This window comes from Macrosteles quadrilineatus, unplaced genomic scaffold (assembly GCF_028750875.1).
Source record: "Macrosteles quadrilineatus isolate MER2022 unplaced genomic scaffold, UCM_ALF_1.0 Scaffold_2__2_contigs__length_208266976, whole genome shotgun sequence".
Lineage (NCBI taxonomy): Eukaryota > Metazoa > Arthropoda > Insecta > Hemiptera > Cicadellidae > Macrosteles > Macrosteles quadrilineatus.
The window spans coordinates 117,414,905-117,440,139 of record NW_026542595.1 but is presented as its reverse complement, the minus strand read 5'-3'; the positions used below and the strand labels follow the sequence as shown (position 1 = coordinate 117,440,139).

At 32.1% G+C, this 25,235-nt stretch overlaps 1 protein-coding gene across 13 annotated transcripts in view; it reads right to left on the bottom strand.

The window, feature by feature from the left end:
* LOC128988189 (neurobeachin) overlaps window positions 1–25,235 on the bottom strand; it is a 632,264-nt gene that overhangs the window by 536,055 nt on the left and 70,974 nt on the right. The window contains exon 1 of one of the 13 annotated variants that reach the window (XM_054409447.1): window positions 22,497–22,505. The exons of the other annotated variants lie outside the window; for them this stretch is intronic. The gene's annotated coding sequence lies outside the window, so the exon portion shown is untranslated. Of the gene's footprint in view, window positions 1–22,496; window positions 22,506–25,235 lie in introns of those variants that run through there. 13 annotated transcript variants of the gene reach the window in all.

Sequence of the window (25,235 nt, the reverse complement as noted above, 5' to 3'; positions counted from 1 at the left end):
ACATATACGTGCTTCTTTATTCCATAGTGTAGATCTATAAACATGTTAAATTCAAAGTCGTTTTTAAGGAGCCAAACGAGTGAAGGAGAGTTTCAAATGCCCGCTGGTTATTCAGATTGTTTGCGCCAGTAATGTCTCGCTCAAGGCGCCAGTCTGCGACGCGACCATTACTTCTCACGAAAATGCTCTTTTATGTCGATAATAACCCTAAATTCATAATATTTTGGAAAATAAAAAAGTATTATTTTATTCAGTATTTTTCCAAATGCAACCAAACAACGTCCAAGGAGTGTATCTAAAAAGAAATGAATGAAAAAAACTAATTTCAGTGTATTTTTAAGTTGTCCTTATGTTCAAGCCCATATAATGAGTTAGTAGATGGATTACAGACTATCATCCGGGACATCCTGGTTATGTTACTAGTTTATCTGAGTACTGTATTTACTACAGCTATTAGTCAATGCTAGAGCTAACTTTAAGCAGTAGGTATATATGTATTGACAAGTCTATCATACAAGAACTACAGTGGAACCTCGATAAGAAGACCCTCGATAACAAGTCACCCTTGATAACAAGTGTCATTTTAAAATCCCCTTGAATTAACTTTACCCCAAATCACATGTTATTGCAAACCTCAATAAGGATTCAACCTTGATAACAAGTCTCATTTAATAATCCCATCAGAGTCTTGTTATCAAAGGTTCTACTGTATTATTGTTTTGTAGTGATTCCTCCAATAACAACCATATTAATTGTGCCAGATATTAGATTTAAAATGATTTTATTTGAGGCGATTTTAGGACTAACAAAACTTTCCTACTCTCAAGTTTAAGAATTATATTGACAATGTTAATAACAAGTATATTTTCACAGCTAAATAAATTATTAAGAGATATTATTTTACAATTTCCCAACTAATTAAAAAATGCCCTATGCATTATACTATTTTTCATTAGATAAAAATAAAATGTTCATTCCAAGTAAAACAGCGTGATCGCCTAACAAAATAATAAAGCAGAAAGATTTTTTCTTTAACGTTGAGATGAAATTTCCACTAAGGACGGGACGTTTTCATGAAATAAAACTCTGCTAAATTGTGTCTTTATTGTACAGAAGCAGTGACTGTAAAGTCCGTCGGACATATCGTAAATAAAGCGAACAATTGAATCAGGAATTGACCTCACTGATGCCCTTTGACCTTTGCTGCTCCCACCACAGAAATTGTGTGGTACAATAACTAAATGGAATGCTATTTCTGTACTTAACAAATTACGTTTATTTATTCAACCGCAGGTTAATTATAAAATATAAATTGTAAGTTATGTTTTCATTTTGTAATAACCTAATGAAAACATAACTTTATAACTTTAAAACATAAATTTATATATACGAAATAAATGTTAAGGGCTAAATAATTTTATTCACAGTACTGTATTTTATACAATGTTAAAACAATTTATAGCTAGAAAATTTCAACGAATGTATTTTCTTTGAAGTGTACAGGTAGGCCTTTAACTGATTCTTGGATTTGTCTCTGTGGAAGAAGATCTGTGACAGAACTAATCAAATCAACCTAATATTATAAAATCATGGATCTCCCTGCACAGATCAAAATCCTAGAATCCATTAGACCATTTAAGACTATTTAATATTTGTATGACACCGAACACGTCGGTTTACGTATTTTGAGGCTAAAATTTGTGAAGTATGAGTGTGTAAAAAAATATAAGATTGCTTTGTTTCTGACTAAGACCAGGTGTTTAAGCCTGACTCATTAACTAAAAGCCAAGATCCTCAAATGACGATAAAGCCCCCGTCCTCGTAATTAATGTAATGGATGAATAAAACTACTATTTAAAACTTTAAAGAACCCCAATCATGGGACAGTACAAGCATAAGGTTTATTTTGATTATGATGCAAATAATTTTCACTCCAATATAAGAAAATGTCCTCAATATTTGATGGACAACATTGTAGAATATGTTTCTATATAATGTTATCTGTAGGGTTTTACACCAATATTCGTGAAAATTGAGTGTAAATTTAATTACGACGCCACTAGAATGTTTGGTCGTAGTTTTGATGGGATATGAATATCATTGGTCGGATTCCAGTAGGGAACCACTTTGGTTCAAAGCTTTTTGTCACCGAGTGATGCCGCTGGCATTTTCATTAGTGGAACAAAACAATCTGGATAACCTCGGGTACTTCAAATGATCCTTCCGTCCCCGGCTCTTAACTTAAGTGTTTTGCGCTGGAGGTTTCGTGAATTAATGAAGTTTTAGAGGTCAGAAACCAAGTAAAATCCTAGAAAAAACTATTAAAATCTAGTTAAAATTCATTTTTAGGGTCCTTGGACAGCTTTGTCAAGACAAATAAACTTTGAACTGTTTGACAGGGTTGAAGTTAAACTTGTTTTTTTGTCTTAAAATCCACTAATTATTCATTCGAAAAAAAAACCATGAGACAGATAAATATTTACACAGCTGCGTAAGTCAGTGAATCAATTACGTTTTTAGGTTTTAATGGTACAAGTATACTTTAACTATAATTGGAATTCTCAATTTAGTTTTCTCATTTAATGGAAACGATTGCAATTTATTACGAAATGTGTGATAACACTGTAAGGGTAAAACCTCTGACTAAACAAATAGTATTATTTACAAAACTGATAGCAGAAACTATACAAACTTTGTGTTCTACCAAACGATAACAACAACTGAACTAAAATAATTAAACTACCAGATAGTTATAATACCAAATAAAGCTCACCAGCTAGTTTATTAAATAGCTTAATAAGGTAAATAATAAAAAAATACAAACTACAAAACCTAGGTTTGGAGAACGTCCAGTGAATCAGATACAAAATACAGTAGATATTTTTTTCAATATATACACACATATGTTGATAGCATTTATTAGGTATAAATACACAATATAGCTAAAACCTTCATCAAGGTGTTTTTTATGTTATCAAGTAAATCATGAAATAATACGTCAATGAAAGGTCAAGTGAATCATTATAAATAGTTTGTACGTGTTATTTTCTGGGAAATGTATATTACAATAAAAATATATATTAATCAGCCAGACATGTTTCATTTTTTTAATAGTGTCATTGATTTTGAAATTTATAAACAAACAACATTTCCAAAAACTTCCAGTGAAACGAAAACAAACGAGAGGTCGTCCAGTGGTCGAAACTCGACCAAAAATATGTACTGTATAATGTACTCACTTATCTATTTTCACCCCACACTGTAAATAAAACATGTGATTGGAGTTTCCTCCATTTGTTTTGATTTTCTGTTTATATTTCGTTGTTATTTCGTAACCAGCATAGCAACGCATAAGATCCATGTTAATTTTTTCAAATTTTTAAACTCATTTTTTGTGCTTATCTTTGAGCCTATTTAAATTTATAAAGGGATTCTGCACACCTACAGGAAAATAGCTTTCCAACGGTATGCGTAGATTTTCCCTACGATTCACACGAGCTGAGAAAAAAGGTTTTAAAGAAACATGCTTGCCTATTAATATATAGATAGATACTACAGTGGTAACACCCCAACAAATTCGTAAATTTATTAAAATATGTCTTACTATAAAAATATGGTTTTTTTTAGATTCGAAAAACAGGTGGTTGTATTAAGAGATTTTTAAAAACGTGTTGGAACAAGTCCATCTAAGGTAGCCAAAATGTTACACGAGGCGGGCCAGAACAATTTAATTGTAGTAAATCCTAATCCAGCTCAGTCCACCCTCTATAATGATGAGATTACCAGAAGCTATTAGTGTCGAGATTTCTAACTAGACTGATCCCTAATGGTTTTATGACCAATAATTACAGTTTAAGAAAATTATGTTTACTTGTTTCACTTGTTTAGCAGGTAGGAAAAATGTATACTTAAATGATATAGTTTTAGCAAAAACATTAAGCAACAATAGCACATTATTTTTTGTTAAATGCACAATAAACAGAAAAACTACATAACAAAAATCACAACTCTTCTGACCCTTAATGGAACAATAAGTATTGCTTGCAAAACCTATAAATACAAATCAAAGTTGTAGGAAGGTTAATGCAATCCTAATGTATTTAATGGCTTTAATACGGATTATGAATAAAGCAAAGTATATTTAGGTAGAAAAACTCAAAGTGTAATTAGACTACCTTTCTCCAAATACACATTGAAATTTTATATTTTTTATAGTTGAAACTTTTGTGATATGATTTTTGTTGCAAAATACGTGTAATCTAATGTAAAGTAGGTACAAGATAAGATATTTTTGTGACAAGATAATAATAGTAAAGGTATTTACAATTGATTTCACTAATAAGTGCTTATTTGTAAAAAAAAAAAAAAAACACTCAAATTTAAGTAAGGTTTATTGCACGTATCGTTGTAAAGCAGGAATAGTTACTTGGTAACTTGGGAAAAGCTAGGAAAGTGTACAATATTTTACCGAAGGTTGTCCGGGAGGGTTTCTTGCAGTAAAGAAGGCGTCTCGATCGTCACTGTGTTTGGGATGCGGTCGTCTTCTCACACGAAAATGCTTTTATCCAAAGATTCATCTTAGGTTTTATTCATATTTAAGGTAATCTTCTAAGTATTGACTTTGTTGAGTTGAGCGTTTAACTGAGCTGTCATTTCACTTGAATATAGATTCCAGTAATACTCAAATTTTGGGTTTACAAAATAAAGAACGAACTAATACTGTACAAAGAGGAACATTGACAAGCATTTAAAATAATTGCACTCACTTTTACTAGCCCTAAGGTAAAGTATAATATATTCTATTTGTGCACATTTTATTACCAATCGAACCTCAAAATTGATACCTCATTTTAAAGTTCTACAAATATAAGGGAAAATTTTAACTTTCTTCGAATAGACGTACATTTTAAAATATAGACAATTTTATTTAGAGATTTTCCAAAACAAAACACCAATTTTGTGAAAACAGCATTTAAAAGACCATTTTAAATACACAAAAAAAGAAAAACTGCCAGGAACACTTCGCCGTTTTGAAGTAAGAGGTCGAAAGTCAGATACAAGAGTCTCAGATTAATGAGAAGGGAAGTTGTGCCTCGTTAGACGTCGAGTGAAACAGACACTCGGAATAAACGACGTGTATATGTCTCATGAGTAGTTGAGACGTGTAAATGTCTCATGAGTAGTTGAGACGTGTACATGTCTCATGAGTTGTTGAGACGTGTAAATGCCTCATGGCTTGTTGAGACGTGTAAATGTCTCATGGCTTGTTGAGACGTGTAAATGTCTCATGAGTTGTTGAGACGTGTAAATGTCTCATGAGTTGTTGAGACGTGTACATGTCTCATGGCTTGTTGAGACGTGTAAATCTCTTATGAGTTGTTGAGACGTGTAAATGTCTCATGGCTTGTTGAGACGTGTAAATGACTCATGAGTAGTTGAGACGTGTAAATGTCTCATGACTTGTTGAGACCTGTACATTTCTCATGACTTGTTGAGACGTGTAAATGTCTCATGACTTATTTAGACGTGTAAATGTCTTATGTTAAAAATACAGTAAATAATGTTAGAGCGACGTTTTTCATTTTTTGAAATCCAAATCTATTCTTATGATGTCACCTAATTAGCCAAAAAGACATAATTGTTAACGATTGAGTATATTCCACATTCATTTTTTTTCTTTTTTTTTTCTAAAAATGTAGCGTTCTATACATAGCAAATAGATTGATTTCATAGTTTCATAGCACGTCCGCATGAAAGCACTACAAGATAAACAAAGAGACGAAAAAATAGTTGATTAAGCTGAAGCAACAGATTCCCATATTGTTTGAGGCAGCGTGGATCATTACAATATGTATACGTGAGGTGTGTACAGCATGGAGCTATCAAATCTGGGAATCCAATTTTCCGTCTCATCAGCTCACATGACGTCACCTCAACAATATTGTGGCATAAATATAGAACTCATTCACCTACGGAATGCTTCACTCATCTACGAAATCTGAATCCTAAAGAGTAAAAGTGGTACTAATAAAACTATTTTGTCTTTATTCTAAACACCAAATGTCGTTAGAAATATCCTAAATTTGGATTTATTTAAAACTAAGACCTTTGAGCAACAAGCTATGTACCTAGAACTAATGAATCTAATGACGGTAACAGATAGTAACTCATCATAGTGGATTGACTTTTAAACAATATGAATTTCTTTAAATCAAAGCAATCATTAAACAATAAATAAATTTTTCTCAAAGTTTTACAAATTATCCCATTGGATTCGTAAATGGAATTGAACGGATTATTTTCTGTGTTGCGGTTATCAATCGATAGTTATTAAAGAACGTAGATAAATTGTGGTATTTCTTAGTGTTTCAATAGTGTCCCGAATCTTGTGTTTTTGTCCATACACCAGCTTAGATGAACCACAAGTTCAAATGAAGTAAGGAAGTTTGAAGGGAGAAGCACTACTATTCACAGACACCGACCACTATACAAGTTTAGATAACTAGGTTGAGATGAGAGTGCTCGGCGAGTTGGTCAATAACTATGTGAAATATAAGTTTGCAGATGGTTAAGAAGTTTCCTGAAAACATAAAAGAAAGTTCTCACAACGGAATAATCGTGAAAATCTTAAAATCAATAAGTTTTCGTATTTTAAAAAGGATCATGAAAGCAATAGCAGATTGATAAAAAATCCTGTTAAGCTATAGCCTAACTAATTATTCCTCAAATATCCGTACGATGTGTTTATGTTTATTATCTATGTCCATGCAGGTTGACTGTTTCCACGTGTTACAAATAAGAGAAAGATTAATCAACAACTTATTTAAAAAAAAATATATTGTCCTGCGTTTATAAGTTTCTGCGTTACAGAAATAAACTACATTCTCAGTCACCAATTTAACCGATAAGACTTGAATAAAATGTGTCAACAGATTTTAAAAGGGTAACATTTGTTACCACAGTAATAAATGTATTATTCACAACAGCAAATTAGATTTCCTTGTCCAACTGTACATGCCACTGCCACACGTGACATGTCTTTAATTATTCTATTCACCACGTACAATGCAACATTGTTGTTGAAATAATTTTGTAGACAATTTATATATATGAGATTCGTTCAAGGAAACAGGTGTTCCACACTCTTAAATGCTGAAATAACAAGGCGGCGTTGATGTTCAACGCTGCGCTGACGTTCAACGCTAATCTTGTAGAAAAAATATAAAAAAATAATAGGTCTTCCAAGTACTAAAAAAGAAAAAAAAACACCTAGCAAAGAAACTTTCTTTTCTTTGTGTTATAGGATTCCCTCTTAAAAGTTGTAACAAAAATAATATGGTAGGAGATACTTTTACATATTTCCAATACTAGCTTGATATGTGAATAGCTGTGATAGAATTGTGCATATCGCAAAGCTCCTTAAAGCTAGTAGGTAAAAAATATATACCAAGCGACAGAGTAGTTGTTGCATTTTTACTAGCAGATGTGTGATGAAAAATTCCTATAAGAACAAAGAAATAGGTGATTGCTTATTATCATTCAAACGCGTTTAAAAATACTCCTTGAAGGTTTGATAAATGGTTTGAATCGTTTTGGGAGCTATTAAATAAACAATGCTGCTTAAATGATTCCGTTGAATAAATGAGAAGGCTCTTGTGTGTGGCTTTACATCTTGTAAATAACATGAGATGCGAGCTTCTATTGAATGTGGTAAAATTAGTTCTTAGCAAAGTAATAATGTTATCGCAAATCTTAACATTTCTATGAATCTGAAAAAAATTTTTTTAACTTCTTCAGCTTGTTATTCTAGTCTGTTATTAAGAAAACAAGTCATGAGACATTTACACGTCTCAACAAGTCATGGGACATTTACACGTCTCAACAAGTCATAAGACATTTACAAGTCTCATCAAGTCATGAGACATTTACACGTCTCAACAAGTCATGAGACATTTACAAGTCTCAACAAGTCATGAGACATTTACACGTCTCAGCAAGTCATAAGACATTTATATGTCTCAACAAGTCATGAGACATTTACACGTCCCAACAAGTCATGAGACATTTACAAGTCTCAACTACTCATGAGACATTTACAAGTCTCAACAAGTCATGAGACATTTACAAGTCTCGACAAGTCATGAGAAATTTACAGGTCTCAACAAGTCATGAGACATTTACAAGTCTCAACTACTCATGAGACATTTACAAGTCTCAACAAGTCATGAGACATTTACAGGTCTCAACAGTTCATGAGTCATTTACTCGTCTCAACTACATGAGACATTTAAGCTGCGCGCGCACTACGGCGGCACGGCACGGACGGGCGGGCGGCACGGCAATTTTTAAAAGTTAATAACATTTAATGCCATATGAGTGCGCCCACTACGGCGGTACGGCCGGCAACGGACGTTCGGCAGCTTCCGCCGTTTGTTAAAAAGTCCGGGACACAGAACTCCAGGACATTTCCGAGCTGCCGTGACGCCCGTACCGCCCGTACCGACCGGGAGCACTACACACCGACCGGGCGGGCGGCACGGGACATCCGCCATTCTCAACTGATCTCTGTCAAAGTAGCAGTGTTTTCGTGTGTTGTAAACATAGATGTTAGTAAGTTGATTTTTCTCGTTGAGAAAAACCCCAAACTGTACAACATGCGACATCCGGAATATTTTAATAACGTCCGGCGTGACAGTATATGGGCAGAAATATGATCTATAATGAAACAATCAGGTAAGTTTTACACATAATCCTTCTACAAGATCAGGAAACAAGGTGTGGAACTCTCCAAAACTTAGTCTTTTCCTGTTTATGTTGTGTATCTAAAATCTTTGCTTGCACCTTCTTGTCACCTCTTCCTCTGCTAAAATTAAACCTACTATCACCACTTTATCTACATCCATCTTTACTCACAAATTTTAGCTCGCAGACTGTCAACTGTCCTAAATTGCGGATGTGCGGATGTCCCGTCCCGTCCGTCCGTGCCGTGCCGCCCTAGTGCGCGCACCCCCTCTTAAAAATGCCGTCCGTGCCGTACCGCCCGTCCGTGCCGTGCCGCCGTAGTGCGCGCGTAGCATTACACGTCTAAACAACTCATGAGACATTTACACGTCGTTTATTCCGAGTGTCTGTTTCACTCGACGTCTAACGAGGCACAACTTCCCGTCTCATTAATCTGAGACTCTTGTATCTGACTTTCGACCTCTTCAAAATGGATAGCTTTTAACTGTTGTCAGGCTAATGGTGGAAATACATTTGACATAGTTTTCTTTTGCCTTAAAATGAGTTATAAAATACGTTTAGGTATTTTACACTATTTTGTCGCAAACGAAAAATATAAACTCAACCAAACGTTTGTCAATTTTGTTTTGTACATTTGTATAAATTTGTAATTTGTAAACTTGTACACTTTTCTACGTACGTTGTTATGTCCCAAAGTGTAAAACTGTTTTTAAGTACTCTTATTTTGCACGTAACAAAAGGTCGTTGTGCAAAGTAACTTATCTCTCAACCTAATATGTGCGGATGATTTTCAAATTAGGTCTGCAGCGCTCTAATGTACAAAAGATAAAGCTACTTACCCGAATGAAATCCTAGCGTAATTGTTTCACATTTTGGTGCAAAATTGTGCCAGTACAGCATCTACTTCACCCGTAGCCTTACTTACATGGCATTTAATCTTGATCTGGTGTTTAGAATTGTGGATATTTATAGGCATGCACTGTGGATGCGATACTCTCTGGTGTGGATTAACGTCCGCACGAGTGAGTACTACGACTATCCGCAGTACTATCCTGATAATTAGACCAATTCGTATATACCAAGGCGAAAATGTGGTTCGGATTCCACTATAAACTGTAGGTCCCTTAGTTGCCATTAGCTGTATGGGCTATTACAGCTGTGACTAAGGAATAATTATGTCGGCCTTAGTCACTAACAAGACTACAAGATCGCGCCACTCTTCTTACACCCATCTCCATTCATACTTGGCTTAAAATACCTACTTTGTATGGTCGCCATTTTATCGAAAAGTATTAAAGTAATTTCCCTTAAACAAGTCTCAATGAAAATCGAATTTATAGTTGGACTAGTAATAAATAATATGAAAATAAATTATTTCAAGAGGTACGAAATGTAAATATCAGATGTAACAAGAACTATTTTTCAAAGTACAATCTTTACAATGAGTATGAACTATTGCTTTTAAATTGAATGGGCGATTTTCAAATTACATCATACATCTCTTTTACTGAAAATGCAAAATTCAAACAAGAAAAATCGAAAAATAAAGGCATTTTAAAATAATGGAATGAACGTAATCGAATCACAAGGGTGACGAGAATTGGGGTATAAATTCATCGACCTTTCTCTCCATCCATCTTAGCTGACGTCCCATCTTGTGGACCTCCAAGTAATGGAAATATGATCGAAATCGATCACTGTTATTATATAATTTTGTTTTACATTGCAAAACCTATTTCAGCTACTAGTTTACCGTATTAAATTTTTTTCACTGTAAAAAAGTATGCATTTGCGTAAAAGCACAATGTTTTAATGTTACCTAATTGTTTCAATGGTTATGGATGAAATTGTTAACATATTTTGCTTATAGCTACAATAATGGGAAGTTAACATTTGTGGTACATCTATATCTATTTACTTATTTAATACGCAAGCAGGGTTTTTGTGACAATTACTCCTCCAAAAATACTGAACCGAATGACATTTTTTTTTGTGTCATTAGAAAGACCGTAACGTGAAGTTGTGCAGGAAACTTTCTTTATAGAGAAATAATCAGAGAGTGAGGCCCTGGGGCCCTTTGAAGTTTCGTATTTCTCTATAAGATTAACGTGGGAAACAAACATTGTTATGAAACTCCAGCTGTTGTCAGAAATCAAAGTCAGGTAGTTAATGGTTATTTGGTGCTATTAATAAAGGCTGAATTTTTTAAGTACTGGCGACAATGGGTGATACCATGCAGACTACATTATCATTGACAAAGACCAACAAGGACAACCTAATGCGGCTATAAGTGGGAAACACGTTGTACAATATACTAAAAGCAAGATCAGCTTTTGAAAAATTATAAAATATTTACAAGAAATGTTGATTATATTGAACTGTTAATTACATTGTTAGTATTATCATTAGTTACGTAATCATTGAGTTGATTTTTTTAATCTCATCGGAATTTATGACTTATATTTCTTCTTAAATAAGTTATTTGTTTTTAAATAATTCCTTTACTTCTTTGCGATTGCTCGATTTCGAGCAGCATGTACAGTACTTTAGTTAAATCTGCCCACATCAGCATATATTACAATCAACAATTAACTTAGTAATTCAAATCAATTATATAGTAGAGATTATACAGTATAATTATACGTGCTATATTTAGGTAAATATATATTCACGCTCAATGCTTTTTATTGGTTCCGCATACAATTTTCACAGATTGAAAACTGTCTTAAGTTTTCGATTGAAAATAAAATCTAATTTGCTGATGTGAATAGCAGCGCCTAATATCTTCAAGCTGCTTACGCAATTGGCTGCCTTTCTGCTTTTGTACTGATTTAGTCATTGAACAGCTGTTTTGAAAACGTAATTTGCTCTTTATAAAAAGTTGTGTTGAAAAGCTCGTCTAATATTATGGTTAGTATGAAAAATGCATCTCATAAAGAGTTTTAACGTAGACCTATATATAAGTAAGAATAATTGAATATTTAAAAATTTCATTTAAATTAAACGGGACCTATGTAGTTTGTTTCGATTTCTATTCAAAAACTACACAGTTGCGTTTCCAGAATTAAGTAGCAAATTGAAATATTGAATTCCGATAAATTTAACTGCTTCATGTTCCAGATTAAAAATGGATCGTTTGAAGAATATTAAGTAAAATGAGTACACTGGCAGAATTAAAGGAACTGATTAGTCTTGTTAAATCCTAGAACTAAACTATTTCACAACAGGGAATTCTCAACCTATAAATATAGATTTTCAATTAATCTTTTACACTAACTATAACCTTTGAGAACTGATACAACTATAACTGTGATACTCTATAACGTAAGCAGTAACTGTATTTATGGTGTAATAGATTTTTGTCTAAATGCGCACCTCCGATGATACCATTTACTTTGTCTGATAAAATTACGTTATGCAAATTTGGTTTTTCACCTGTGACAAAAGACGAGGTGCGTTTATAATTATTGTTACTTACAAGATTTTATTTACATTCAAATTCATTTATAGGTAACAGATCATTGAATCTTTTAGAAACAACACACATGTTTCGAGTTCAGAGTGAGCTATCGCCCTTTTTACACTCTTCAACATTAACATTGACATTATGTTAAGTAGCTTCAGCAAATAAAAAATATTCGCTTTATGACGTCAGCACCCATGTTTTACAAATGATGTTAGTTAGTTACCTAAAAGAAAAATATCTAAAATAACAGTGCTTAACTAATAAATCATTATTGATATTTATCTTTTGTCCCAAACATTTGAAGGAGCGAACGAATTAATAATTTAGAAACTTCAACGTTTGTCAATTACACTAAAACAACACGAACGTTCCAATCACAAGTGAGTTTGTGTAGGAAGGTAAATAGTGACTGAAATGACTGATACTGTGGACCCAGTAAACATGAGTGACTGAGTATTGCCGACTTGGCGACTGCCCTGTTGATTTTAGATCAATAAATAATTTATCATAGGTAGTAAGAGGGTTGAAAACACGTTTTGAATGACTATATGTAGTTTTTATCAAATGTGTAATAGTCGGCATGAAACAAAGTAGGTTAACAATATTTTATCCAATCGCCACTTCAAATCGTTTTCAGTTCAATTTGTTATAAATGTATTGTTTTGTATGTGTATGTTGTTGCATTCATAAACGAGAAAGAATACATTGAATACTATTACCATTAATGACCAATCAATCAACACCATTGTTTGATAGGTTGCTCTGTCATCATCACGAACGTATCTCTATCTCTGTCTGATTGAAAGGATATGTTTGATTTGGCTGATTGTCGCCGAGCAAGATACACTAGCAACTGAAACACACCATGTATAGACACATACTGATTCTATCTATCACAACACGTGCAGTAACATTAACTCAACGTTTGTCAATTTTCTTTTGTCTTCAATAATTTGTAAACTTTTCTACGCACGTTATTTTGCCCCAAAATGTTAAACCTTTTTTTGCTCGTTGGCAAAGTTTGGTGAGTTAAGTAACTTATCTCTCAACACAATATGTGCGGATGATTTTCAAATTAGGTCTGCAGCGCCCTAATGTTCAAAAGATAAAGCTACTTAGAACCACAATGAAATCCTAACGTCATTGTTTCACATTTTAGAGCAAAATTGTTTCAGCTCAGCATCCACTTTACCTGTAGCCTTTATTTACATAGCATTTAATATTTCTCTGGTGTTTAGTAATTTTTATAACTGGCCTGAATGAAAATCTACTTGATAGTTGGACTAGTAATAAACAATATGAAAATACATTATTTCAAGATGTTCGTAGCCTGAACATAAACAATAAATTCAGTCATAAATTATAATGTCATACAGAAATAGTGCTTGATATTGGAGGAGACATAATTTGTTCTTGCAATATTCCGAAATTGCTTCTATATATCTAGACAGCAAATTACTAATTGAAAAATTAGAATCACAAATTTATCATTAAGGTATTCCTTACATGTGGAATATTTTCCCGAATGTAATCGTCGTTTGACATTAATTTCCTTACCTGTATGCTTATTTAGTAAACAAAGGTAACTTTAGTTCAAGCGGTTCACGATGTTTTGTCATATCTGTTTTGCAGATCTATTTTTATGACGCTAATTAACAAAATCCGTTACACTTCAGATCTACAATAAACCTAACATCCTTTCAGTTCTCTTAATTGAAACCCCGTACCATAAACTATTTGAACAGTAATGTATACATGATATATTTATTTCCTAAGTAAAAAACTCATTGATAATTATTGTAACAATACCTGAAGATAGTTTTAATGCCAAACTTTTTAGTTCTCAAAACTAAATAAATTTTTTTAATGAGCATTGTTATGTATTTGAGTTTCCTATTGGAGAAAGCGATTTATATTAATACAGCAGCGACCATACATCATAATAACTGCCAGACCTCGCTACGGGGAAGATCAAGGCCTGATGTTGTGTTTTATATGCTGGGAACAATTGTAACATTTAGCGTTCAGATGTAATAATATAAAATGCAAACAAGTTCTTTAGTGTTAAATTTAAACAATGCACAAAATAAATAAATTAGAAAGGTTAATTTTAATAAACCCAAGTGAACGCAAGTAAGATTTTACGAGAAATTCGTCCTCCCTAAATTTAAAGTAACACGAAATTACACGAGATAGGGGGCATTTATTGATTGCATTTATAACCATAGGTTCAACCACAATCTAAATGCTATTTGCCAATGGGCTGTCAATTAACTATCTAACAAATTAGTTATCTAATCAATCGACTAATGACTCTGTCAATTAACAATTGCAATCAATCGGTGAATAACCAATGACAGTGACAAAAAATCTAACATTTAAACAAATCCATGATCATATAAACTGAACAATAAGTCGACGTAAGATATGGTATATGCACCAACATTGAGAACGTCTTTATAAATGCCAAAAAAAAAAAAAAAACCAGTGACATTTAAACACAAAACATGTTATGTAGTCATGTTTTTTGCCGGAATTTGCCTTGTTAATTTATCAAACTAAAGTAGTTGGCACTCCATGACATTCCTATAAAACAGTTTCACAAGTAAGAAGATGTGTGATTATAATCGTGTGTAATGCTTCGTATGAAATGAACAACAGATACAACGGCGTTGTCTAGCAATACAGAGCCACGCGTGTACTGCGGGTGTTGCGTCTAGCGAATGTCACGGCGCTGTGTGTGAACTTGGGAGATAGCTATCACTTTCGTTATTTTTTATACAACATATACTTGCATTAGACAACATATTAGAAATCAGAAAATTCCCAACTTAAATATTTCCTTAAATGAAAAATAAATAATAAAAATATTAGATAAAAAATTATATTGTTTTACGATGATTAAAAAAAACATATTTCTTTTATAGGCGTATTGGCTCTTCCAAATATATATATATTAGTATAAATTTTTAGATCTAAATAAATATTTTTGATAAATGTTATATTAATCATCAGTTAGTTATAGTTACGGATTTTTTAGATTGTTATAGCAATATTAAATTATACACTCATTATTTTAACCAACGTTTTTTTTTTGGGCGATTTCGTAACGAAATGTTGCAGTTGTTCTAGATAAAAACTTACTATCAAGATTACGATACTTTCCTAAGATGAAATCAAATTGAAAAATATCCTGAATAATATAATTAAACCAAACTAATGTTTTACCTTAACTTCTTAACCATTCAACTAAACTAATTATAGGATAAGATTTTAAGCGGAAATTTAAACAATAATATTATTTATTAAATTATACTATATCTATCATATACAAAACATCCCAGTGTAATCCATGCACAAATATGAATGCCTCAACAGAACGTACAGCAAGACATATGACATTTATATCCATCCTGTGACACAGGCTTCAGTCTGACATTTGACATATCATGATTGGCGTTCTGATCTTGCAGCTTCACACAATATCACTATATCGCTATATCACAGTATCATAACATCAATGTATGCACAAATATGAATGCCTCAACAGAACGTACAGCAAGACATATGACATTTATATCCATCCACCTGTGACACAGGCTTCAGTCTGACATTTGACATATCATGATTGGCGTCCTGATCTTGCAGCTTCACACAATATCACTATATCGCTATATCACAGTATCATAACATCAATGTATGCACAAATATGAATGCCTCAACAGAACGTACAGCAAGACATATGACATTTATATCCATCCACCTGTGACACAGGCTTCAGTCTGACATTTGACATATCATGATTGGCGTCCTGATCTTGCAGCTTCACACAATATCACTATATCGCTATATCACAGTATCATAACATCAATGTATGCACAAATATGAATGCCTCAACAGAACGTACAGCAAGACATATGACATTTATATCCATCCACCTGTGACACAGGCTTCAGTCTGACATTTGACATATCATGATTGGCATCCTGATCTTGCAGCCTACACCACACAATATCACCATATCGCTATATCACAATATCTTAACATCAATTTTATATATAATAGGGGGAGCAGGTATGGTGTTATTCAGGTAGCGATTAATGATATTCATTGCACTAACTTATTTGCCAACTTTCAGCTGTTTTCAAGGCTACTATGAATTTTGAACTCCTAATAATCGAGCTAGCTTAGGTTTTAAACTGGTTACCTTCAGCTTTAAGGTAAACGCTTAAAATATACAGAAACAAAAGCAAAAACAAAAAACAAAAACAAAACAAACCCACAACAAAACAAAAGCATAAAAATAAAAAAGTGGAAATGTAAAAAAAGCGGTATTAAAATTTACAAGATTTTGGGAGCATTTAAAGTAAAAGATGTATAGAGGTTAATGCTAAGAAATAAGTAATGTAACAATGTATACATGCCATTGTTAGATTAAATGTTTGACTACTTAAAAACGATTGATTTTAATTCCAAAATTACTACGTCAACGTTGTTTATAAGTACTACTTTACTTATTAACAAAACTATTACGACAAATTTGATTGCGAATCCAAGCAGGGTTGTAAAAATTACAGTTTATGCATATAATTTTCTGATTTTAATGAAAATAGTGTTTTTCTAAAACAACATTAGACAACAATCCAAGAACGATGATATAAATACATTTCAGCCATTTATATCAATTCATATATTGAAAGGATATCCATCTTCTTGGGGTTTCGATTCATTGATGAAGATAAATTCGACTTCGATGCAATATATCTTATTCTGTGTCTTTAAAGTATTCGATTTCCTATATAATCAATCCATCCATTCTACACTTACAAATATATAGATTTTATCTGCTCTTAAGTTACTTAATTCCACGTCGAATTAGTAAAAAGTCTATGTCAATGATTCAGGCTCAGTGTAAAATACGCATACAAAGTACATCGGTTTTCAGAAACCGATAATTTAATTGGCACTTATTTTTATCTGTTTGTTCTTTACTAACCACAATTAAAATAGAGCTAAATATTTACCCAAATATTAATAAACAATCACTTTCGCCTCTCTACAGAATCTAATTAAATAATTATTGGTTTCCAGTAAAGTTCCAAATAAACAAAGTATGAACGAGTCGGCAATACTCAGTCACATGTTTACTGTGTCCACAGTATCAGTCATTTCAGTCACTATTTACCTTCCTACACAAACTCACTTGTGATTGGAACGTTCGTGTTGTTTTAGTGTAATTGACAAACTTCGAACTTTATCACAACAGTCTTTAATGCAATCACTTAATTATTTGAAACGTAATTAATTGTTACAAAAGTGATACGGTTATAAGTTTTGAAGTTATTCTCTAAATGTTGAAACGTTATGTAGAATTGCCGCAATGATAAGGTTTTAAAGCTTATTCGGATATTTTCCTGTGTAAAAAGGCCCTTTTCGTATATCACTGAAGAATGAATAACACACTTCATGTTTTACATTGAAAAATTTGTAGTTCTTGCAAAACAAGATTTTGGAGTTGCTATATAGTAAAATATAATCAAAATATTGTAAAAATATATCTGAACGAATAATCCTTAATGTATGCTGAAATACTCTCAATCTTTATAATAAATTACGCATTGATCATTAAGATAAGTAGTATTTGTATAAAGATTGCAATATAATACAAAATGATTAATAGGTTAGTTCCAATTAGTTTATGTAAAACTAAACAAATACATAGTAAATACAACTTCGGGTTCTAATTTAAAGCTGCATGGGAATTTCAGTGACACTCTAAACCAATATAAACACACCAGAAACAGTTTCGTGGTGTCCTGGATGAAATTATTTTCTCACAGGAATACGTTTTATAATAGGTATATTTTTCTATTCCAAAACTTTAACCAAGCATGATGTATTAATACACTTTGTCAAAAAGCACATTTGACGATAGTAAAAACTGTTTATGGTAAAAGTAAGGTACCGAGCGAAACTAATATTGCTTTTTGGTTGCAAGAAAATTCTTCACGACATAAATGCAGAGCAATTTCCTGTTTCATTGTCGAAGGAGAACCTTAGTTGCGCTTACCTCGTAATCAGTGATGTTATAAATTCATTTGATCTTAACCCATCTTAATCGAGCCTCTCGTAATCGAGACTGCACTCTGTGAAGACTTTAGTTACAAGGAACATTGTTATAGCGAAAAAGACTATTCAAATCGTTAAAAATACCTTAAGTAATTTGATTGTCTTCACGTTAATCCCGTCGGTTTTAACAAAGTTTGAACAATTGGTTTATGAGTCAAAATGCAATAGTTTAAACAATGCAATGAGCTTGTCACAGTTTTGCAATTAAGAAAATGTAACTTCCTTTCTAGGAACATAGAATTCGCATTATGGATGTTATTTTTTTTTACTTTTCTAAATGTTAGTCCACAAGCGACTTAAACTACGAGTGCTGTTGTATGTAACTGCATGATCCACAGATAAAATAACATAAGATGAGCGCAGTTGTCACACAGTGGCAAAACGATTAGATTAGTAAATTGGTAAGATATCTCTTCAGGAATATACTTTTAAGTGTGAAGAGGGGAAATGCTTTTACGCATACAGGTGATCAGCCTTTATGTGAGAATCATCAAAATAAACAAGCTGCACAAAATTTAGTACTAATTATTTTAGCAAGACTATAGATCTATAGTACAAACAACTTATATAAAAATATTTTATAAATATGGAAAGCGTTAACAAAAATGGTTCTTTATAACCATAATATTTTGTGCAGCTTAACACAACTAATTACTGAGCCAAACAAAACTTAATATTTAACATTTAACAAACCGATTAACAATCAAAACACAAACACAATTGTGTTGCTGTTTGTTGTGTTCTGTACTATCGATGTGTTTACACATATTAGCTTGATAATTAGCTCATTGTCAACACAAAGGCTGCAATACCAAGCTAATATATATTGTGTCTAAGAGGAGGGGGGGGGGCTTATTAGCAAATAATTTAAAAGCATGATTTGTTATCCTATCTTTTTTTCTGAAACTGAAGATCTAGGTAGTGATATAAATTTAAAAAAAGTTGCACACATTCTTTGGGTTTAAGAAACTTTGACATTTATTGTAGTGCCGTGAATATAAAACCATTTATAAATGTAAAGATTTTGGATTAAAAATTGCGTTGATGAAAATTCATGCATGAAATAACACTCATATAACTGTTTGTACGGTGCTCTCTCATTTGTTCTATGAGTATTTTTCCTAAATATATGTAGTTGCACTTTTACAGTTCAATATATGGGCGTTGGGAATAAACAAAAATCCTGGGGGGGGGGGGGGGTTAACGGAGGGCAGAACATAGAAGGACTTTAAGCCAGGTTCATTTCAACAGATGAAAGAGATTTCGATCAAACCACAAAGATATATTTGAGTTAAAGCAACCCCAAAGTAAACAGTTGCAGAACTTCCCACACATGTAATTAGGTCAGAGTTACAGATATAGAAATCGATTAACTCTTGATATATGTTTATTTTAAGATAATCTATTATTTTAATGTTAAATCACACAAACAAAAATCAATTTTACTTAAAGAAATAAATGAAAACGATTCAACATTTTTTGTTTAACTTCGTAAATCTACACAGTTATTATTATTTTTTTTTGCACCATGTCCCGTAGGGAAACCTTTCTATATTTGGGAATACCATCTACAAAACTTTAAGTTGAAATTTAATTAAATTTGTACGAAGTTAAAAATGATTTGATTTTAACTACGGTGAAGCTACGTAGCACAACATTGTTCATAAATGATAAGTATAACAGCAAATTGAAGATGTCCCTCACCGAGCTTCTTTATTATGAATCAGTCTTGGTCAAGTTTTCCACAAGATTATTACGCTAATATCGTTAAGAGATGAGTGTAAATATGTTTGATGCATTATACTAGTTAAGCTTGCATTAACTACAAAGTTTTAGGGATACAAATTATATTGATTACTTTTCAAACGAATTCTCTATACAAGGTGTACAGATCTACAAGTGCACTCATTATATTTGTAAGTGGTGAAATAAAAAACAGTACATAAAATTTGAAGAGAGAATTGAAATCGAAATGTATGGCTTAACTTACATATAAATAAAGAGTTAGGAGATCTTACTTGGGTTAAATAAATAAAATAAAAACAATTCAAAACCTAAGACATGGTCCGATTTTGTAATTTTTATATAATCAATACACTGGTATATAGATTACATTTAAAATGAAATCTTAACAGCTTGTATTAAATGTCACTGTAGATGCTTGATTTCAACAAAACTTATTTTTTTTATAAAAACTTACAACCAGAAAATTAATGAGGATTCTTTCCCTGTACCGGATGGCTAAGTAGTTACTGTGCTTGCTTGGATTTCGAAAGTTTCTGGTTTAATTTAAGATAAATCGATTCTGAACCACATGTGTTTGTTCATTAGGCTATTACTTGAAGTTTTTTTTTTCAACAACAGGTCAAAGTAAAATGGTAAGAAGAATTTTGTTTAGGTAGTTTAGATGTACGTACAACAGTTTTAATTCGACCATCTATTATAAAAAAAATTGAAAGCCATAAAAATCTTTAATCAACCATTATTAAGTTAACAGAAATACAATAAGCGTCATCCAGTTTTAAATACACTTTTCAGATGATAAATGAGAAAAAATTTTCACAAAATACAGATTTAACTGATAAACAAGGCAATTAATAGAAGAAAACCAATTATGCACTTCTCAAATAATCCCAAGGTGTTAAAAGCTAATTACGATGGGTAGCAGCACCTGCGACGGAATGAGTTCAATTGACAAGGATTTTTATCCTTTCCTGACAAACCATTCCTGAAAATTATTCTTAATTAACTGGAAAAGTTATTGGCTCTACTCGTGTACCTCAATGATAAAAACCGGCCGCGTTTTATTTAGTTTCCAGCTAGCTTAATCGTAGCCCTAAGCTCATGAAGCATGATAAAATGGAAATTACTGCTATGGAAATCCATGCATCAATGGTATCAAGTTTTTATATGGAAATATTATTTTTATCTCAGGGTTCAATCATTTATAATTTATAACATTATCTTAATATATAATATCGTCTACCTATTTGAACTTAATTATTTTAGACTATGTATAGTTTGAAAACAAACAACGTTAGGTGTAGCCATCAGTTTCACCAAGTTATTTTGTACAATTATTACGTTGTGTACGTGATCAAACTCAACGTATAGCAAAATTCTACATTAAAATACTCTACGAGTGGCTTATAGAAATATTTGAGTAAACAATGGTAATTTGGTCGTAGATAGAACCTTATTCCTGGCATCCAAAAGTGTTGGTGATAGTTATTAAGTTAGTGGTTAAATCAAAATATTATAGGGTTAATATAATAAAAGACGAATTCAGAGAAAAAATTATGTAAGAAACAGTTCGATGTTATACAATATCCTAAATATCTTAATCTTACTTAATAATCGATTTTTAAACATGTAAGTGATTCTTGATGCCAGCAGTTAGTTAAAAATAACACATACTGGAAAAATATTTGAACTTCATAGAAACCGAGTCCATTGTGATTTCCCAAATGAATTCCTATATCTGCCTTCACCACGTTAGGGAACGAAAGTTCATTGAAGTTCCACAAACGTCAAAGTTCACCTGCGAAGCCAACTGAGGTTACAACTGTTTGCTTTCTAAAAAAATCCTACGCAAAGGATGTGCAGAACCGAATGTGAAATCCGTACAGAAATTTAACCTGGGATTTTGATTTGACTTTTACGTAATGCTTTTGATAAAAATGGCGATTTTGTTTTGTCAATTGTTTTTTTTTTAAACAATCATAAAGTTTACGTCACACTGGAAAAACACTTTGTTGGTAAAATGCACAAACATTATAAACCACATGGTTTACCACATCATAAATACCTACCTTAATGCAGCCGCAACAACATAATAAAGCACATCATTTACGTTGACTTAAAGTATTAACGGACAAAGTGAGGACCGTGTTTCAAGAAGCTGTTTATCATAAATTTATCTTGACGTCGGTTCCACAAGATTATAACGAAAATTCAGGGAAGGTATAAGTGTAGATATTGAAGATTATTACATCCATGTTTATAAAAGATAATTTTAACATTTAGGGAAATAGTTACTTGAAACTATACGTTTACGTTGGTAACTAACGTATTCATTCTAGTTTATCTTTACTAGAAACGTTATCAAATGTTTCAGAAGAAAATTAACGTTTGTAAAGTCGTATATAGATCTACGTACCAAATATTGTTAGAGAGAACTGCTAAGAATAATCATACCTGCAACAAAAAATCATTATTAGTTTGAATACAATATAGATAACGATCTATCAACTATCCGATTATTATTGTATTTACTAAAATGTTCAGTAAAAACACGATATATGAAAACTTACGAAAAAGTAGGAAACTATTATATAAAGTAAGACGTTTGGATCGATCATTTGGTTTGTTGGCGAAGAACGTTAGGGTAAGTTGGTAGATTATTGGTAAAAAAATAACGATTAACGAATAAGTACATATTTAAATGAATAACTCAAAGTATAAATTAATGCAGATTTTAAAAATAGTTTTTCGAAACATAATGATTAAACTAATATAGATTTGTATACGTACCCAATCAATACAAAATGTTAACTGAATGTTTGTTGACTTTCAATCGATTAACTTTTTGGCTTTGACACTTACAAAATATTGTAGTAAACAGAATTATTTAGGGAAAATGGACAGGATACCAATCAGAAAAAGTATTACTTCTGTTGAATCAAATAATATCAAAGCTGAAAAGGTGCAGCGGTTATTTTTATAGCGCTTAAAGCTGCAATTGAACGGGTAAAACCAATTCTCCGTTCTTTATTCAAAGTGTGCTTGAGGGTTGATTACGTTCGTAGAAGTAGCTATGGAAATAAAATTGAGAATGAAAAGTTAATTATAAAACGGATCAGTATAAAATAAAAATATTTTTGTAATACAATTCCAAATAAGGTTTATTGATTTGCTAAAATAACTAATTCTTACAATGTAAGTGAGTTCAAGACATATACTTTTAGCGAATGTCCCATATAGGGAATAAGCTATTACCGTAGTACTCATGGTAAGACCTGGACGCAGGACCGATTTTTTTCGTTTTGAGGTCCCTAGAGGCCAAAAATATATATATATATATATATATATATATTTATATATACATATTTATATATATATATATATGTGTGTCCGTTAGCACGATAACTCGAGCAAAAATGATCCGATTTTTACGAAATTTGGTACAAACGTGTAAACCTACGTTTATTCGAACGAGTTCGCGATCCAGCATGATCGGACCATGGGAACGGGGGTTTACGGGAGGTTTTATGGGGTAAAAATAGGTTTTTCCCATTTTTGACCCAAAAAACATAAAATTTAGCAATTTCTTTCCAAACCATTTTGTAGAGCTTAAAAAAACAAATAATTTAGTATATTGAAGCGTTATTATGCGCCTAATGGTTACGGAGAAAATTCAAAAAAATTGTAAATTTTAAATTCCCATGTTATTCTTATGGAGAATAAGTAAACTGTTGTAGTTTGCTTGTTTATGAACATATTTTGATCAAATTTGGAAAAGGTTTTTATTTCTTACTAACTATTAACATTTTACAAAAAAAAAACAGTTTTACCCTCCCTGATGCAGCAAACCTAAGTACTTGTTAAACTAATTCTATTTAAATCGGGAATAAATGTTATATTTTTAAGTAAACATTTCAGGGTAAATCAAATCAGTCAAATGGAAATTCGCTTAGTCTGCAGGTTTGCTGCGGCGGGGGTATTTATTTCTTATGACTCTAGGCAAGTAAGATTGTTTTTGGCGGCATTATAACTTAGATAAAATGCATTGACGATTTGGCGGGATTTGAACCCGGGACCTCAGGGACCGAAATCCCGCGGTCTAAGTTATCTCATCTCATTAAGTTTTCTCAGATTAAGTTATCTCATCCAATTCGGTTTAAGAATCAGATAGGGTTCTCAATTTGCTTTATAAATATACTATTTTAATACTTAAGTTGAACAAAAAAAACATTATTTTATGTTGGACCTCAAAAAGGCAGTACCTTATTGCTAACTAGCTGACATACAACAAACACTGGTCTTAACTCTTATGATACTCTTACGTATGGCAAAAAAAAAATACTTGAGACGCGAAAACACTTTGTTTGGAGCAAATGTCACTAGCTTAACCTTTTAACTCATGCCTATGGCTGGAATGTTTGTTAAGAATTTTACATTTTTATTGTTTGCATTTTAAATGGATTGAAAAAAAATTTTATGTCCGTCAATATAAACAAAATGGTATGGATGTAAAAAACAATGAAATACTGTACTAATCAAAATATTCACACTGGAAAAACGGGGATGAGGTCCATCAGACTAGTCTTCACCTAACCATTTCTGACTTATCAGCCGTTAATACTACTATATGGACTAGAATGTTATGGAGACATTACAAAAAACACAATAACTAAAAACTTCAATGACAATCTCTGGATTTGTGAACATCCTATGATAATTTTTTAAACTTAAAACTAGTCAGACCAAAGACAACTTACTAAAACTATATAACACCTAAAGAGCTAAAAACCAAAGATATAACAAAAGCAAGAACACTGTATAGAGAATATATAATACTGCAATGCAGTTTGTTTGTAGTACATGAGAAGGAATTAGTTCTCGCGGAAGGAGTTGAACTTAAAATGGCTGCAGAGTTTTAATACGTTTTCATAGTATAATGCAGTTCCCACATTTTAGCAGTAAACTCTTAAGAGCTAGTACCGGGAGTATAAATTTTGATGCTATTGTCGAAGACGTTTACTATCTTGAAGATCAATAGCAAGATTTTGATCTAGTATCCATAGTGTTTTACTAGTCAAAGGTTTTACTATAACTTTGGCATTCAAATGCGGATACAGTAAAAGAATTACAATAAACTATACATCCTTAGTTAAAA